The following is a 19,587-nucleotide window of genomic DNA, read 5'->3' as shown; positions in this document are numbered from 1 at the left end:
AAAACATGGGTTACAACCTCTTAGCTTTTTACCTTCTTTCCAAACCCAATCATCACGACCTCACTTCCTGACTCTAGTTCACGAGGAACAGGAGCAGTAAAAGTTGACTTCAGATGAGACAAATTCTGCGCTGGTCACCATCTGAGAACGCTGTTTGAAATATCTGGTGTGATGGGAACACTGGTGGTTCTTGGGCTACTGAATGAATGGAGTATTTTCAGTCTTGAACAAGGGACCCATGTCAGAGGGCACTGGCAAGAACTAATGTTTTCAATGTTCCCGACGGTACCACCAGCCAGGATGGGTGTAACTGAGTCAGAGGCCAGAAGAGCCGGAGGAAAAGGAAGGAAGCAGGGTGTGTTAGCCACATGACTAAAGTGATAGGGAATATGGTTCTCAAGCAGGAAAAGACGTGTAGGCTGGACAAAAATGTAAACACTGGTGGTGTTTGGAATATTCAGGAGGGCTGGGAATAAAAAGCTCTGTGAGTCTGGTGAAAAGAAAGGCTGGCTTTGATGTGGAGCAGACTTTTCAACTGTAGCAGGGTTGCCATCTCTTGTGGTTGCCAAAAGCATATTTAAAGGAAAAGTAGGGTGTTTTTTGCTGATGGGTGTCCTGCAGGGGGAGAATCCTAAGTGTCTTCAAGTTGAAGAAGAAGCCACCATTAAGAATCAAATGGAACCAACAAGTCCGGTCAGCAGCCACCAAATGCTACCAGGCTGTTTTGGCCACCACTCGACCTCCGGTTTGATGCCTGACACCTTCCCCGACAGCGGATAAAACTGGGAGGTGCCACTCGCCAGTTGAAATGAGGGCAGTTGGTTGGGTTATTCTCACTCCTAGAGCTGATCATCCCTTGTGGGGAATAAGGGAAGAAGCACGACCTTGCAGCAAGAAAGCTGGAAAGTTCGGTAGGAAGTCCATTTTGGAGCTCTCTTCACATCTGCCTGAGCAGGACTGTACTCAGGTGAGTGAACAAGAGAAAAGAGCCCAGCCCTGGGATTCAGGGGGCCTGGGTTTTCGTGCGACTCACTCACTCACTCACTCACTCCCTTGCCAGCTGTGTGACTTCGGACAGATCATTAGGCCTTTGTGCACCTTGGTTTCCGCCCAGGGGCAGAGCTGGTTAACCAGTATGGGCTCTTTCCTTCCACGGTTCACACGTGAGTCATAGGCTAAGTTCCACTCTTGTTTTTTTGTATAACTTTGGGCAAGTTTTGATTCCATCTAGTGTCTCAGTTTCCCCACCTGTAAAACTGAGTTAATCATACTAGTTTTACGGTATTTTAAGAACTCACAGATGAAAGGTACTATGCAAGTATGAGCTACTATCAAAGCCTTGAAGGCAATTACAGCTCTTTAACTTTTCAACATCTTGTTGGAGGCTGAAAATGAGTCCCTGGTCGTTTTCACTTGAGTAAGAATTACTTGCTTTTATCTCGTGACAGCTTTGGTGTGCTGACTCAGATCCAGTCTTCTCACACCGATCTGGGGCTCTTGTCCTCTTCGCTTCCTCTTGTGAACCCTGCCGTCACCAGGCCCGTCTCCTACAGGGGAGCCCACAGAGCCCTTTCGAGTCAGCATCTGCTGCTCCAGAGGCCTGGCTTCTAGCTCTGGCTCTTCCACTAACAACCTGTGTGACCCTGAGCAAGTATGTCACCTGTTTGAGCCCTGGTGTCATAGTCTTCAAACGACAAGGAGGTCCCTTCGGTGGTAACTCCTAGTGCCAAAGTGTAACTTTAGAAAATGCTTAAGGAAATGGAGAAAAGGATGAGGTGCAAATAATATATGTGAAGTGCTCAATCCTATAACCCCATCAGAGCTGAATTTACAATAACCAAAACTGTGGTGCTTAAAGTAACTTACTATACAGTTCTTTGTGGCAGTGTTAAAGTGTTACTTGCTAAAATAGTATCAGTGTGTCGCCCTGTTGATTGTATTTGTGTGATTCAGATCCCATCTATGAGACTACGCGCTGCTCTGACTGTAGAAGTGGAATGAGGAGGAAAAAGGGAATTGAAGTCTTGGGATTTATACATGGCATCCTGCAGTTTGGATTCAGGCTTACTTGTATTTAAAGCAAATAAGTTGTACTTAAAATGGAAAACAACCTTGTTGATCTTTGAATATCTGTGGTGGAGAGGTGCTGTGGTCGGTTTTCTCTCTGAGGAGCCATCCCCACCCGCATCTGTAGAGTTGGTCTGAGGTCTCAGCCACTCACTGGCTTTTGTGTCTTTCACAAGTTCTGCCATGTACCAGACACAGGCTCGGCGGTTTCCTCTGGGTTTTCTAGAGTTGTTCTTACTAGTGAGGCAGAAAGACCTCTCTTTCCAGCTACATTTCTGGCCGCAGATTGGAGTTTTTTGTATGTGGTTTCCTCCCCTTGCCGTTAGATTAAGGGCCCCTATGTTGTCTCTATACTTGCTGGAGGGGTTGAACGACTCCCCCAAAACCTGCACCCCCAGTTTCCACTCAATAGGGAGCCACGGCTGCTCTGGGCTGGATCTGCACCTTCAGATACAATGCACTGCTCAGCAATCTCTCCAGGGTTGATCAGAAAATCTCTGTGATGCCAGCCAGTTTTCAGAGGTATCCGCCAGCATTGCTCCTCCCTCCCCTCTCGCTCTGCTCCTCTGTGGAGACCACCAACAGTATGAGAAAAAGGCCTCACAGCCTCTTGATCTAGTGACAGATCCTACGTGACAGAGGACACCCTCACCCCTGAATTTCATTCTAGAAGTTCTATCCAGTGACTAAGTAATTTGTTTGATGTTTTCTTCTTGATTGATTTCCTCTTTTGGAAAAATCCAGATACTGAGGAAGGTCTCAGATGTTCTTACAGAGAAAGAGGTTTCTTTGGTTCATGATGAAAGGTAGCCATCTCTTAAAACTCAGTGCTTAAAAGCTGAAATCACAGTGCTTCACAGCATCCATGTAAGTCTGTCACTTGGTTGCACCTCCTTAAGAGTAAAAGCTCAGAGGATGTGGAGAGTTGTCAAGCTGTTGGAGTCATAAAAGCTATTTTGACTTAATGTAACTGAATTGGAATGTAGCATATTGGCAGTTGGGGGAAGGTGGAGAATTGTACTGCTTAGGGCCCTTTTGCTTGCGACAGAAACTCCAAACTTACATGACTTACATTCTAAGTGGAGTAAGCCAGAAAGAGAAAGAAAAATGCCCTATGATATCACTTATATGTGGAATCTAAAAATAAAAGGACACAAATGAACTAATTATTTATAGCTTAGATGATTGATTTCTTGAATATGTGTAAGCACATTCAACTGTCCTTTATGATTGGATTACCGCATTCTGTTGATTCTTATTTTGTGGTTGGCTTTATTCCTTTGATAACTGAGTTTAAAAAGCTAAAACTCTAAACTGTTCTTAGAAACAATGAACAGTACACATACGTAAATTTTTTTAAAAATGTGCAAACTTACATGACTTAAGCAAAGAAGTGGTCATGATAGACTCTGGTAACCAAATCTCAGGATGGTAATCATGGAGCGGACCTCGGTGTCAACTGATCCAGGACTTGAGTACTGTCAGGAATCCGTCTTCTACTGCCCTCCTCTCATCCTGGCCTCTTCCTCAGGCCTGGCCTCTTGCTCACCAGCTCCCTCACATGCTAGGGGATAGGAGGACAGGCAGATCTGGGGCCACATCCTTATGGCTAGTGTTCCAAAGGGGAAAGATAAACATCCCTGCCAGCTGCTACATGGACAGGCTCAGAGACAGGCTTGGGTTGGCTCTCCTTGGGTCACGTGCTCACCGCTGGCTCAGCCCTGTGGTCGGGTGGGCGAAGTGCTCTGAGCAGCTGCAACAGCAGAACCACGGGACAAGTGGCTGTTGGGGTGGAGGGAGAGGCAGGCAGTTTACCTCAGCAAAAGTGGGGTCACGTGCTGTTACTGATGGAAGGAGGAAAGGGTTCTGGAAAGCCCAAAACATCAGTTACACAGAGAAGCAAGCCTGGTTCACGATCTTGCTGTGAACCACAGAATCACGGAGCTTTGAAATGTCTGCATCCGTAGTAATCATCTGGTTCCATCCTCCAAGTGTGGACACTGAGTTGCAGATAGGTCTAATGATCGGCCTGAGGCTACAAACAACAGATACCCACTATTTAGGGTCAAGGACTGTTTGCTGTGGTCCTCTATGTCATGAGCTTAATTTCCAGCTAAACATTTCATCTAAAATGTATACTTGGTAGATTTGAGTTCCTACCAAAAACTCAAGAAGTCACGGAAGTGAAAAGCAGACACTACGGCAGTTAGCATTTGTGGCCTCACCGGTAGAGAGATGGCTATCACCTGGCAGCAGGAATGACTTAGCTCATAGAATCTCCAACTCCTGATTCTGAAAACAAAATGGAAATATGGGTGAATCATTTAGAAAAAGTAAGCGGAGGTATTTAAATTATGTAATAATGAAAACTCTTTATTAACACTGATATTTCCTATTCCCTCAGTAACTTAGATTCATTTCATAGTTAGCCTTTATGTGATATAATTGAAAAGCAAATGTTTCTAGTAAATAATTATGTTTGCAAGTTGTATTTCCTGTGTGTTTTTTTTTAAACAAGATTATTTCTAACCTATGGGCTATGTCTTTACAAATGTGTTTCACGTGATTTATTTGGTTTTATCAAATAAGCTAAAATGTTGAGTACTTATGGTTTTCAGATTCTAAAGGTCTTGCATTTAATATCAGAAATTCAGGCTCATTATTGGAATATTTTGAGCCAGACAGAACTTTAAATTCTAAATTTGAATTCTGGATTTGCCCCGTATTAGTTCTGTGACCTTGGGCAACAGTATTGTTTTTGTCTATATTGGAGACATAGTAATAGCTATTTCTTAGGATCAATGGAGAACTCAGTGAGATCAGTAACGAAAAGGTGCCTTTTATGTACTAGGCCTCAATACGGGTTCTAATCAGGGAAAACATGCCTCCAGTTAAGCAAAGAGTTATGTTTAAGAAAAAAATAGTCTCAATCAGACTTTAGCCAAAGTTTGAGCTAATGTATGAGGACAGAAACTAGTAACTTCTGTGTGGGGTAAGTAAATTACAGTCTTAAGACTTATATCGGTACTCTTTAAAAGTGTACTGAATTTGTTCAAAATTAGTCAACTGTATATCAAGTTATCCTGAAACAGTCAATAATAATAATGATGAGATAATATACAACTACAAACGCTAGAAAAGTAAGTATGGGCAAACACTGTTATTACTGTTGTTTTCATTATTAATGGTGATAGTACTGCAAAAAGGAAAAAGTCAAGTACAAAATGAAGCCGTTTTCAAGTTGTAAACTATCCTAATTCCACAGGCAGAGAAACAGAAGGTGGAAACATACATGTGAAAAATTGGAACAGGTGACCATCCTATTTATAGGTCAGGTTGGTCAGGGCAACGTCCTGAGTCTGTCTTTGCCAAGGCGATTTTGGTGATGCTAAAATGTTCCCTGGGGTACCTGAGGGGCACGCAGGTGAAACTGCGGGGTGGGAGGATGGAAACAGGCTTGTAGAGCTCAGGAATATCCTGGTCTGGGGCATCACCCGCTACAATTGCTAGTGGAAGCCAGCCTTGAAGTCAGTTACTGCGCATCTCATGGGATGACTGTCAGCAGCTGTAAAGCTGGAAATGACTGTTACCGATTACCGTCCAGGGCCTCAGGCTAAAAAAGCTTTCTCCACCTGAAAAGTGGATTGTAAACACACCCTTTATGATCCTGAAAGACAGGAACAAATAGGGGACAATGACAGACCCCTTGCCCTAGAGTATGAAGATAAATAACTATTTCAAGAAAGAGGAAGGCTTTATATCTTAGGTCAGGATGGCAAGAAAAGGTTAAGAGTTTCTTAAGAACTAACAGGATATCAAACATGGAGAGGCAATGTATAACCGTCTCGGGAATTATGCTGGGGAAACAGGGCAGGAGAAAAGTGTGCAGATTTACGGGTCGTGTGCCTGCTCCAGAAAGATGCACACCCTGCCCCTTCCACTTACTTCTGCTTACACATCACTTGTGTCTGCTCGCTCGTGGCCAGTGAGCCAAGGTTTCATAAGAATGGGGTTGCCCTCACTTTTTAGTGCCATGTTACTTGAAGCAGTTAATATGTTTATGGATAATGTCTCATTACTGCCTTTTAAGTCACATTCCAGACCCCCTACATCACTTTGATAATAACACACCTGTCGCTGTGACTCAGAGCCCGCACCCTCTCGGTCTGTCACAGGCTGCCCTTCAAACAGCCTCCCCGACCATCTGCCTCTGTGCTGAGATTGTTGTGCCATAAAATACGGTGGTGTCTTGAACTATGCTCTTCTCCCCACACCCCACCAGCCCCACTGTCTTCGGGCCTGGCACCCAGTCAAGCCTCTGGAGGCCTTCACCGCTCCCAGGATTGTCTGGCGGGTGTTCTGCCTTCGAGATATGGCCTGACCTGTTGCCCAGGAGCCAGAGAGGGCAAGGGCCTGGTTTGAATCAATGCCACCCCGTTGGCCTCCATACCCAGTTTAGAAGTTTTATTACGTGGGAATGGTGTGGCTCAAGGGGTTGACACAGAGCTGGTAAAAGATGCCTGAGAGTCTCTCCCCACTTTGGCTGGAATCCAGCCCTGCAGGGTAGTGGCCGGATGTGATTAGCAGTTGCAGGAAGCTGTGTGAAGGGGAGGTGAAATGAAACTAGAGGCTCCATCCTGGTGAACAAGTGTCCTCCCAGGTCTAGTAACGCTCTGATGCATGTGAGGTGCAGCAGAGAAGCCAGAAATAAGATTGCTTGGGAAATCATATACCCTTTTTTCCAGAGTAGAGGCCACAGTATGGGAAGGAAAATATTAGAGGAAATAAAGAAATAAACTAGTTTAATTAAAGTTTAAATAAATTTATCAATAAGATAAATAAGTAAATTTGGTAAGTAAATTTGAATCAACTGCTGTTGGAATTTAGATCTGCTGATATTACTAGTTTCAAAGTACTGCTTTCATATTACCATCAAAGCTGATAACTTTCTATTTGGTTATGTAAAATCACAGAAGGTTCTGAGAACCACAAGTTACCTGATACTCTGGTCTTGACATATACACACACCTGGCCCGGACACCGGTGTACACGTGCATATATTCTGAGATGCTTTCCGTAACCACGCCCCTTGTATCACTCATGTCCACTTCTCATCTACTTTTATAGAAGACAATATCTGATCTGTTATGTATTCTTTTTAGGCAACTTCTAATAGTAATGACCTAAAAATATGGATCGTGTATTTCTTATAGTTTTAAGTCTGTCATAATGTTGATATTATTATTGTTTTATTGCTTATCATGATACATTAGGAACTTCACTGCTCATTTTCACAACCTTGTTTGTTCTGCAAGAACTCTTTTTACTCAAACTACAGAAAAAATTTGAAGAATATATTCTAAACACCAACAGTAGTTATTTCTAAAATAAGCTGACGATTACAAGTGACTTTCATTTTCTTTTGTCCTTATTTCTGTACATTCCAAATATTTCCACAGTAAAAATGTTTGTGTTTGTTGAGTGCTTTCTCCATGTCAGGTTCTGTGCTAGGTCTTTTATGATCATCATTACATAGTATCTTCACAATAACGCCATAAGAGAGGTCCTATTATACTCCTCACTTTACACATGGAGAAGCTAAAGTTTGAAGAGTTTAAATAAATTAGTCCAAAGACGCATAAATGGCAGGGCCAAAATTCAAACTCATGAATATCTGATTCTAGAACTTGGGTTATTAACCACTGTGCTAAAATTCATTTCTTTCTGTAATCAGAACCCCCCCCACACAATTTTTATTCTAAAAATAGACAATAACTTTGACTACTGCATTTAGCATATAACTTACATGACAGATATTAAAGGTACAATCATATTTCCACATCTACCAGGTTACAGTCTGACAGCTGCTTAAGAAAAAAATTAAGATTCACTTAACTGGAGACTCACCATTTTTAATCAGCTTAAAAGTGTTATTTGACCCTGATGTCTTTTTCTATGACATTTAGAAATACATTAGAAAAAGAGAGTTAGGAAATACGCAGAGAAATTATTCAAATCATGCAAAAGAAATCTTAAAGAAATGACACTGCAAGTTAGATTGTTTCTGCTTTCTGTTTGGTTGGTTGTTTTTTTTTTGTTTTGTTTTGTTTTGTTTTGTTTTGTTTTGTTTTTTGCCTGAAGAAGAAAGGCTGCAGGAGGAGTCAACTGCAGTTTTGAAATAAAGGAAGAGCTCTGGTGTGGTTCGTGGGAGCAGCTGTTCTCTCATCTCAGACCACATCTGGAAATGATGTTCAGGTCTGGGTACCACATTTTAAGAGAGACCTTGATCAACTGGAGTGTGTCAGACAGGGATGAACAGGATGGGATGTACCTAGAAACAACCACGTATGAGTTAAAGTTGCCGGAACTCTGGTTGTTCCAGGGAAAAGATTTGAAGGAAACAAAAGGTCTTGGTCCGAAGCTATGAAGGTCTGTCACATTGACGAGGGATGAGGCTTGTTCTATCTCTTGCCATCGGGCAGGACTAAGACCTTAAGGTCAGGTGTCAATTTAACACAAAAAGAAATTCAGAACCTAATAAAATGGGGGCAAGTGAACTAATGAGGGTCCTGGGCCCTGTCAAGCTGAAAGAAGAATGTCTGAATAGACTTATTAGGGCAGGCCTGGTAGAACTACCAGTTGAGATGGCAGAAATTTCCGAGTCAGTGTTAAAGAAATGAGAGGCAACTTCCCCGAGGGAAAGGCTTGAAGGTTCTTGTATTGGTAATACAACTTATATAAACCGGTAATACAACTTATATAAACTTTTTGTCCTCTTCTGCCACACACCTGTATTCTTTTGTTCAATAAACGTGTCTCCAGAACAACATGACATTGTGCTACCCTTTGGAAATTTACGTTTAACTCTGAAAAATTCCCCTTTTCATAACTGTTTGTTTAACACAACTCGCTAGGAGAAAACAGAGTGGAGGGAAGGAAAGCCCCCACAAATCTCTGTAAACAAGTAGATACCTTTTTAGACAAACGTGAACAAAGAGCATGAGATCTTGACCTATTCTCAGTTAAAATTTTAATGTCCCATGTGACCCTGAGTAAGATAATTTACTTAAGTTCTCTGTGCCTCAGCCCCTTCATCAGTAAAATGGGTATAATAACTCTTGCCTCATGGCTCTTATGGGAATTAGTGAGTTAATGTTTGCTCAGTTCTTTGAGGTCCTTGGATGAAAGGTGTTGTATAAATACTAGGTATCATTATTAGCTTTTAATGACCATATCTGTACTTACAATACCAAGTGTCCTAAGAAACAGAAGCTGTTACAAGCCACAGAAGAGCTTTCAAAGACTGTTCACAAGTGTCAATGAAACCCTAAGCTAGAATTATTGAGAGAGCTTTGTGTCTTACTGTCAGCTTAAAAACTGCAGCCCCATGGAGTCAATCTGTATATTTAGCTGTAGATTCAAGGGATGCTTTTAAAAGCATTTTTGCTGTCTTTCAAACTAGTTTTCATAACTGCTTTTAAGCTAGTGGCTATTTTGGGATCTTCAAATTATTTCATTTTTCTTATCTAATTATAGTCTCAGTGGAACCTTCTCGATACTTACATATGCTAAATGTGGTAGCTTTTACTCTTTTGTTTTTTTCTTCTTCTCTTGTGAACAGAACAGCAGCTTTTGTCCTTAATGCAGGAAGAACTCATAAGATAGCTATCAACCATGGTGCAGAAGTAGAGATCACCTTGCTCTGGGCTCTCTCCTGCTGTTCACGCTCACGACTGCTCCATGCTGGTTGAGCACTCACTCCACTCCTTGTAAGTATCAGAAATGGCACAAGTTGGTGGTGGGGGAAAGAGGGGGCCCTTCTTTGATCTCAGATGACACCCTTAAAAGATCAACACTTAAAGAGAAGGAAAAACAAATATAGAAAAAAGGAACAACAGTGAGATATGGAACAGCTCAGGTGTCACCTATGTATCTGCTTCAAGATGATCGGTCAGAGTGCTTCCTACAAAAAGGCAGATTATCCAATAGAAAACTGGACAATAATTATCAACACATACGTCAAGAAAGAAGTCTTACTGATCAATAAATATGAAAAGATGCCTGGAGAAATGCAAATGAAACAGGAAAGAGGCACTTCAGGTTGCAAAGCATTTTTATTTAAAGACTAGCACAAGTGGAGAAGAAAGTGAAGCAACACTGCTGTTGGGGTATAAATCGATACAACCAACCCCAGGAGAATAATTTTATAAAGATATATAAATATATATATATATAGAGAGAGAGAGAGAGAGGGAGAGAGAGAGAGAGAGAGAGAGAGAGAGATCTTTTAATCCTATCTAGTAAAGTTGAAGATGTGTATACACTAACGCTCAGCCTTTCACTTACAGACTTAACACTCTATAGATAAACACTTGCCAATGCATGGAAGGAACTGTGAACAAGAATGTTCATAGCACCATTTGTAATGGTAAGAATTAAGAATCTACCTAATGATGGAAATAATCCAAATGTGCATCAAAAGAAGACCAATTGAAAAACAGTGGTGTAGGGTTTGCGGGAGGGTATAGCTCAGTGGTAGAATGCATGCTGAGCATGCACAAGGTCCTGGGTTCAATCCCCAGTACCTCTGTGAAAGGAAGGAAGAAAGGAAAGAAAGAAGGAAAGAAAAAAGAAAGAAGGAAAAAAGGTAAAGAAAAGTAAAGAAAGAAAGAAAGAGTGTATTCATATATGGCATACTAGGCACTATCCAGCAGTGAAATTGAATTAACTAGAGCTACAAGTATTACTCTGGATCTCTGTGGAGAACTCTCAAAAAACATAATGTTTAGGACAAAAAGAAAAAAGGAAAAAAAAGCTATGGAAACATACAGGAAAAATATCTTTTACATAAAATTTTAAAATATTCAAAAGAAGATGACTGGTGGTTATTATTATAGAGAAATTCAAACTCTTAATCTGTGTGTCGAGTCTGAATTCCCAGTCTTGGCAGTTTCTCTTAAGTTGTTCAGCACTTTCTTGAAACTCACCCTACTAGTGCCAAGTAATTTCTACAACTGAGATTTCTGAAAAATTCAAGGGTCCCCATACCCCTCCAAGAAATATCTGTTTTAACCCAGAGCTATCCACTTGAAACATAATGGGAACCACATATGTAATTTAAAATTTTCTAGTAGTCATATAAAAAGTTAAAAATAAGTGGGTAAAATTAATTTTGATAACAGATATCATTTAACTAAACATAGTCAAAATATTCTATAGGTAAATAAGATATTTTGCCTTTTTTACACGAAGTCTTTAAAATCTGGTGTGCATTCTACAGTTAGAGTGCATCTCTAGTTGGATGATAAATTTTCATTAGAAATACTTGCTCTGTATTTAGATTTCATAAAATTTAAAATTGCAAGGATAGATTCACGTACCCAACTTATCTCAAACATACACGTTTTCTAATAACTGAATCGAGTACTTGTTTTCAAATTTAAATTTTAATTAATTGAAATGAAATAAGATGACAAATTTAGTTCCTTAGTCTCACAACATTGCAAGAGCTCGCCAGTCACATGTGGCTCTTGGCTACCACACTGGACACAGCAGGTCTAACTTACAGTCCTCGGAACCTATGTCCACCTACCTTTTCTCCCTGGGGTTCGTCTTTTCACATGGTTGAAATCAAACTGAAAAAGTATAGCATAGCCTTGCTGGACAAAGGTAGCTACACAGAACCACCTGCAGCAGAAGTGCTGACCAGCAAGGGCCAACGCCACTGAATGACAGGAGTCTAGCCTGGAGTACGTGCTCAGCCACTTACTTCCTTAACCTCTCAACTGCCTATTACAGCTCTAATCTCCCACTAGGCAAACAAAGCTGGGGAGAATCCCTGAAGGTTCCATACCTTTGTGTTGACTCTGTTTCTGGAATGTCTATTCCAAATTGTTAAGCTCCCGAAGTGTGAGCCATTCTGTTCTACTAAAATAACAGCCCCCTTCCAGGTTCGGTGCTTGCTTGTCCTCTGGGATTCCTTGGTAGTTTCAAGATTGGATAATTAAACACAAGAAACTGAAGAAACTCATCTGAGAGGAAATACGCAGAGGCTCATGCTGGCGAGAAGGTAGGAACTCAGAGGCTATGATGATAAGGCATTGCTAGAGGTGGGTGGACAAAGAAAGACATCGGAGTCTTCAAACTAAAAGGGAGTCTGTGAAATTCATAGTCAGTTGCCAGCAGAGTATGATTTGGCAGAAAGGGGCGGGAATCACCAGGATAGAACCTTAGAACCAGAAAGCCAAACCGACTGGAACCTGAAGTGAAACAGAACGGTACCGTCCTTCTGACTTTGCCACTTGGAGTTCAAAGCAGTAAGCAGCATGCCTTGTTAGGAAGCGGCGACCAGCGTGCCAGTGGTAGAAATGGAGGGCTACTGGATTTTTAAATGGAAGGCCATCAGACTCTACAGTATCCCAAAGTAGCCTCCCATTTTTATCATGCTTAATGCCAGCTTACACACACAACACACCCACTCATGCACACTCACAGAGCCATAGTAAGGACAGAGAGTGGTTCCTTAAGAAAACAACAGCAACAAAGCCTTTGAAACTATTGATAATTAATAAGCTAGGCACCAGCAATTAATATGTGCAGAGATGGGGCGCCTACTGTTCCCCGAGCCATAGCTCATTTAAAATACTCACCCTGTAATTTATGAGCAATATTTAATACCTCAGTGACCATAAACCTCAATGTTTTATTACCACTGCTTAGCATACCTTTGATGTGCTGCCCAGCACTACACAATCCAAAACAAATTACTTTCAGGAAGCTGGATATTATATAAATGCAGGAAAGTCATAAATAATGCACAGGAGGAATATTTTTGGTGGGTTCTGACCTGCCACAACGGGTCTCTGTGATGGGACTTCTCAGGCATCTCTCCGGCCCTGGAGGAGGGGCGGGGGACCGTCCATCTGAGGCGGGTTTGTCAGACACGGAGGGCATGCTGGCTTCCAGGCACCACTGACGCTACTTTTTCAACCTATGGCATTGGCAGATGTGAAGCAAACGAGGCCCACTTAGGAAGCTGTGGTCTTCTTAATGAGCTACAGATGTATAAGGAACGGCCCTTCCACTGGCGTTTTTGGTGGGCTCTTCACCATCTTCCCTGCTATTGCTTGGACATGTGTCAGCTCCCCTTCCCATTCTCAACAGCAGCTGTTCAAAACCCTCCACTCTCTTCGAGGCCCTGAACCCCGACACCTGCTGTCTTGGAAGAAGAGATAATCTACTACCTCGCTGAGGAAATCGAGGCCATCAGGCAAGAACTCCTCCATCTTCTCTCCCCAGCACATCCAAACATTTGCCTCCATCCTCACGTACAACTCTCATCTTGAACAGGAGAGTTCTTTCCAAAGGCGAAACCCCTGTGTCTTTGATCATGTCCCCTCTTCTCTCCTCTGGCCATGACCTGTAAATTATCCCCTTACCTCTATAGTCCTCTCCTTCTCCACAGGTTCCTGGCTTTTGGTCCTCAAATAGGATAGAATATACTGCATCCTACAAATGAATAAGCAAGCAAAAGAAAATCTTCTCCATGACCACATTCCCTTATTTCTGAAGATGCACTTTTACTCTGTCTCTGCCCCGCATCCAATTCTTGAAAAGTGGTGGCCTTTGCCCAATTCAGACCTTGCCGCTGTTGTCAAGCAGATTCTGTGCTCAACAATCTACTAAGAATGTTACGGTGGTTTTCCACATCCCATGACCTCCTTCAGACCCCTGGCAGGGTTAGGTGTAGTTGCTCCCTTGCTGCACCCCACCTGAAATCTCCCAGGCTTGTGTGTTCATATTCTTGCTCAGTATTTCAGTCCCCACTCGGGTCTCTTGCTGGCTCTGCTTCCCCTGCTCACCCCTAGTCTCTGTCCCTTCTCTGAGCGCCTTTCTGGTTGAGCTCAGCTTCTTCACTGGCTTCAGCCATCCTTCTGACACTAGTGGCTTCCAGTCCTGTCCCTGAACCTCAGTTCTATAAGTTCCGCTGGTTCCCCACTGGACAACCTCACCTAGTGTCCCACAGGTCAGCTTTCCAAAATGCAAGTTACAATGAAGGCTAGACAGGTACTAAAATATATACATAGGTGCCAAACTACCACCTCCACAGACCATTTGCTAATTACAAAGGGGAAACGTATCTTTACAATGGAGTGATACAATGACCATCACATCAACGAATCAAATGTAGTGTCGTTCCACAGGCCGTGCAACAACCTGACATTATACCTTTGCTGATGGGATAAAATATAAAATACAGCATTGCCTGTAAATTATTGTTGTCAAAGACATTTAACCTGAACATAATCAAGTCTTTAGAACCCAACTTTCTGTTACATAAAAACACACAGAGAACCAAGTTGAATGATGCCACACACTAACAATCAGGCAAATCCAGATTGTGAGACCTCTCTAAGACAAGTGCCTGGTCCCTTAAAAAACACAATAAATGACAGTCAATATCATTTGGAAAATGGAGAATGTTCTAGAATGAAACGACTAAAGAGAGACAACCAAATGCAATGCATGAAACTTGATTGAAAATGCTTTAAACAACCAACTATAAAAGATATTTCTGGTGAAATCTGGGAAATTTGAACATGGGCTTTAAACTAGATAACATTAGAGAAATAGTGTAAATTTTCTTAGATGTGGTAATGGTATTGTGTTTATGGAAGAGAATGTTCTTATTCTTGGGAGACGTATGTTGAATTTAGGGATAAATTTCCATGGTGCCTGCAACTTACTTTCAAATGTTTCTGCAGAAACAAAGGTGTATGTATATAAATGTGTATAAATCAAATATGGCAAAGGATCAATAACTTTTTCGTTTAGATGATACGTGTAGGAAAATTCAATTTACTTTGTCAACGTTCTTGTGTGTTTAAAATTTTTCATTTGAAAAGCTAGGAAAAACAAGTCAAAAATGTAAATAGACGTTTAAAACTTTTTTTTTTTTCAACCTCACACGTACTCCTTCTTTCCTATTCATTATTCACCAACTACATCAAGCTAAATGTCTTGGCATGATCTGTAACTTCTCCCCTCCTCCTCACATCCCCTGTCTCCCCTATTCTATCAGCTGGTCTCCATGTCTCCATCTCTTGGGGGGGGTCTCTCCAGCTCACAGCTGCTGCACTGCCTTCATCAGGCCTCCATCGGGAACCACCTGGGTCCCCACCACCCAGGCTCAAGCTACTCCCCAATCAGTCCATTCTCCCTGTCCACTCCCCAGAGGAAACCTTTCAACAGGCCCCTACCGCCTGTAAAGTAAGATCAAATTCTCTGAAGTAAAAATCTTACAGGATAACACTGAAATGGAATCTGGAGGTAAGGACGTGGAGGAGGTCAAACTTACCTCCAGAGACACCCTCAGGCTTTCGACTTCTAATCTAGAGTTCTGAGCCCTGTGCTGCCTGGCTCTAAGCCTCACCTCTGTGCTGAGATAGCAAAGAAGATGGGCCTAAGAGAAAGTACAGTGCTCCCTGTGAACCCTAAGCTGTCTGAGGAGAAAGAGATCATTTATGGATCAGCAAAGTAGCCTAGATTTTTAAGGCCTATAAAAGAGAGTCTTTTAAATATCACAGCCATGACCTCAGAGGCTCAATGAAAGACTCACTTTATTGACTCCAGAAGTGATTTATAACACTCTGCTGGGGAAGCTGAGGGGAAGCAGATATTCCCATATGTTGTTAGCATGAGTGTAAACTGGTACAGTCCCTGCGGAGGGCAGTTTGGCAACATCCAAATGAGTATGTCCTTCTTAGATCCTGGCAAGGTCACTTCAGAAAATGTGTCCTACAGATAAACTTGCACGTATGCAAAATGATGTATGGGTATGTAACGTTGCTGTGTCATTCATTGAAGCATTGTGTGAACTGGCGAAATACTGAAATAAACCAAACGTCCACCAATAAGAGACTAGTTAAATAATGACACATCAACCTAAAGAAATTCTACGCAGAGACATCAACCTAAAGAAATTCTATGCAGCTAATATAATGAACTGAGGAAGGCCTCTATGCACAAATACCTGCAAGATACAGTGTAATGTGCAAAAAGCAACATGCATCAGGGTGTGTACAGTACTCTAAGGGCTCAAGAAGTAAAAAGGCAAAAAGGGCACACCACAATAATGTAGCAATGTTAACTACGGAAAGCCCCCATCGTTTCTCAGGTGAGGAAAACACAGGGAGAACACAGGGTTATCAGAACCTAGAAACTTGAGGAGACATTCCACGGAGCTGGCACTCGGACACCTGAGAAGGGGCACGGCCGGCTGGTGCTGACGTCTGTGCTGGGGCGGCGCGGACACGGAGGCTGCTGTGGGGCGCGCAGGGGCAAGCTGGCGTCGGGAACCACGTGCACGGATGTGCTCTCCTCTTCCCGCCTTCCTGTCTTCCTCTAGTTTTCTCTACGGGCTGATTCTCACAGAGAACCAGCTATCAAGAGAAAAATGCCGTTTCCAGAGTCCCAGACTGGAGAACAGAAGGATGGATCTGAAGCTGAGAGGCACTCGGCTTAGTAACTAGCATGCTGGACTCAGTCGGGATGGCCGCCTCGGGCACAGGGTCACACATGTGACTGTGGGAACTGGTGCAGCTGGAAGTGACGATGGGCTTCCCGCCAAGCCCTGGAGCTGCCCCTGCCCCCGCAGGCTGCGACTGGCTCCGGCACCAGGAGCGAGGTTTAGATTCACACCAGGTGACCGCGTATCTTCTGTGGGCCGGAGCCCTGGTGGACTTTTTTGCATATGTTGCTTTTATTTATCCTTCTGCTATCACTTGGGATGAATAACCTCATCGTCACTTCATAAATGAGAATGTTGATTGAGCAAAAGGCATACTTCTGAGTAGAGGGTCTCCTTCCCCCTCTTCTCCCCTCATTTTCATTCTGTCAGATAATAGGGTATTAGCTGAACTGCACAAACGAGTGGTTTCAGCCGCTCACCTGAAAATCCGCGTTGGGCCTCACCGGGATGGCCGAGGTGGCACAACCGCATGTGCGGGAAGCGAGCCCTTCATCTTCGAGCACCTGGCCCAGGAGGCCGACTTCTCAGATGCCTGCCTGTCTGCGCTCTCCAGTTCCTTCCTCGCCACATCCATCTTCAGGTGCCCAGTCCCGAAAGATGGCCCAGCAGCCGAATGAGCTCTGCAGCAGGAAAGACAAAGCTGACACATCTCCTCAAGTCAGCGGCTGTGGCTGAAAGCAAAGAAGAAGACAGCCCTGTGGTGTGACTCCAGAGGAAACACTTAGAGGAGTGGGCTTCACGTGTCTTCCCCAAAAGGCAGGCTTTGTCTGTCACAGCCAGTGCCTCTAGCGTGTTTGTGAACCGTGTCGATGCTCTGCCAGCTGCTCCCTGCCCGCCCGCGATGTTTTCCACTGAGGTCGGAGAATTTCTCCCCACACACTTCTCCCCGAATGGTGATTGGAGGGAAGGCTAATTGAAGTGTTTGTCATCTTTTCTTGAGGCCGTACGCCACAAAGGAAATTCCTAAAAATCAAAAATAAAACTTATTTACACAATAGCTATGATGCCAGATGAGGAGCAAGCAGCTCTTAACTGGGTTTTAGAAATAGAGTAGCAAATCCTCACAAAACAGATAAACAATAAGAAATTAACCAAGATACAAACTTCACCTTTCAAGTGACCCACTTGGATCCATAAACAACAGTTGTGTCGTCTTTAAGAACTCGTATCATAAGAAAATTTGGGCTTACAAAATAACCAAATTAACCAGGGGTTATTTGCTTTGCCAAGGAATCTCTGCAAACTAACCACAAAGGATTCTTTCAGTTGTTTCCCCATATGAATCCCTTTCGCCAAATCCCTTTCTATTCGGTTGTATGTAAGTCTTAGGAATAAGTCCATTTTGTGAAGTGCAGGGTCCTAGTACTCAGTACAAGGGGGTTTTATTTTACCAGTGAAGGCTCTGTCTGAATCCCAGTATTGAGCCTAGTCTCTATTTCTTACTTTGGTTTCACTGCTCTCTGTTTCCTGTGGAAACCTAGACCAATTCAAGGAATACAGGTTGAACGTGAACTGCATGTACCACCTCACATGGCTAAGGCAATCTGAATTGTTTCACTTTCAATTGCAATGTAACTTTGCAAAAGGACTAAAACCATCTGAACTTGTGAAAAACTGGAATCACCTTTTCTCCCCCCTTAATACATTTGCAGCCCCATTCTCTCTTTCTCACAGTATTTTTATATGAAAAATGTACATATTGAGATGTTACCATAGATTTCTCTGACTTTTATTCAAACCCACAAGCCTCAATATGGGGGAAAAAAAAACCTACCAAAATTAGATAGTCTTGGTAGATTTCTAAAGTTTCAGGTTTCCAACCAGGCTAGAAATAGCATCAGGAAAAATCCTTCTGTGTGATGTGATGGTTCTGATGCCACTCCTAAGTCACCCTTTACTAGGGTTAAGATTTGAAAAAACCACAGTTTAAAAGATTAGACTTTCAGAAAGTGGAGTAGTGTTTGAATTGTGTTAAAGATTTGTGTTGTCCTTTATTTCACTTTAAATTATTCCTCTTCCCCCAACTAATAATGGATTTGCCCAGTGAATGTAGGTGGCTCAGGCCACCGTCTATTGGTATGAAACAACTAGGGAGAGAGTGAAGCCCAGTGCAAAAGACCAGCTTCTTCTGCTTCATGGAGATGCTCAGTAAGATGGTCAAGCACACACTCGCTACCATCACTTGTGACAAGGGACAGACAAATGCCCATTGTAAATGGCTTTAATGTAATACACACTACATTTCCCCATTTATTTCTCTCTGAATCTATATATGTGTGTATGTGTACATGTGAATGCATATGTGTGTATATATGTGTATTTAAAAAAATTTAAATTTCCTGAGAGGTCCTGTTGAAGGGAGTCCTATTATTCATCTGCAAGTGGAAATCTGATCATTCAGAAGTAAGATCATCTCTCTCCTAAGACCTGAGTGAGTCCTGTCCAAGCTGGAGGAGGCCACCCAAAAGCAACCATAATCCCAATATACTTTGAATATGAATGTAAAGTAAATGTTAGCTTTCCTAGGATTTGAGCTAAGCACAACAAACAACATGTGAGTCCAGAAAACTCATAGGAGCTTTCAGAAGTTTGCTCTGATGCTATTAACAATCAAAGATATTAGACTCAGTTCCCGTATGAACAATTATATATTCTGCTCCTCCCAAGTCAGGCCTAACTGCACAGAAGGTTAGAGAGGCCCTCCATGGTCCTCTCAGCAGAGGCAGAACCAGCTCACCAGTGGCAAATAAGACGCATCTCTCTGCAAGTGGATAGGGTTCCACAGCTGGGCAAGAGTGCTCTTCCTGATCTATTTATCACCTCACCTATGTTCATGTGCCTCAACTGTCTATGTTTCCACTTTGTCTAAATGAGCTACTAATGCTTGTGTGGAGAGCATATTCATTCCTTGTTCCTGCCCCAACTATGTAGGACCTATTGAAAAATGGAGATTCTATGAGAGCCCAAACAATATTTGACTCAAATGAACT

General features: G+C 42.5%; 2 long non-coding RNA genes across 5 annotated transcripts; one reads left to right on the top strand and one right to left on the bottom strand.

Annotated features, from left to right (window-relative positions):
- The first annotated feature begins 827 nt into the window (after window positions 1–827).
- On the top strand, window positions 828–13,177 carry LOC140686148 (uncharacterized). Its single transcript, XR_012059709.1, has 4 exons — window positions 828–967; window positions 9,689–9,836; window positions 12,018–12,136; window positions 13,073–13,177. It is a non-coding gene; the product is annotated as an uncharacterized lncRNA (long non-coding RNA).
- On the bottom strand, window positions 3,214–13,084 carry LOC140686145 (uncharacterized). 4 transcript variants are annotated; one of them, XR_012059706.1, is made up of 4 exons: window positions 11,660–13,084; window positions 9,631–9,922; window positions 7,065–7,185; window positions 3,214–4,359 (listed from the first exon to the last, which is right to left on the bottom strand). It is a non-coding gene; the product is annotated as an uncharacterized lncRNA (long non-coding RNA). The 4 variants fall into 4 exon arrangements; XR_012059704.1 differs by having other exon boundaries at window positions 9,631–9,907; XR_012059708.1 differs by having other exon boundaries at window positions 9,631–9,833.
- Window positions 13,178–19,587: the final 6,410 nt, after the last annotated feature.

This window comes from Vicugna pacos, chromosome 2, assembly GCF_048564905.1.
Source record: "Vicugna pacos chromosome 2, VicPac4, whole genome shotgun sequence".
NCBI lineage: Eukaryota > Metazoa > Chordata > Mammalia > Artiodactyla > Camelidae > Vicugna > Vicugna pacos.
Note: the sequence above shows the minus strand (reverse complement) of the source record. Positions and strands in the feature narration are given on the sequence as shown.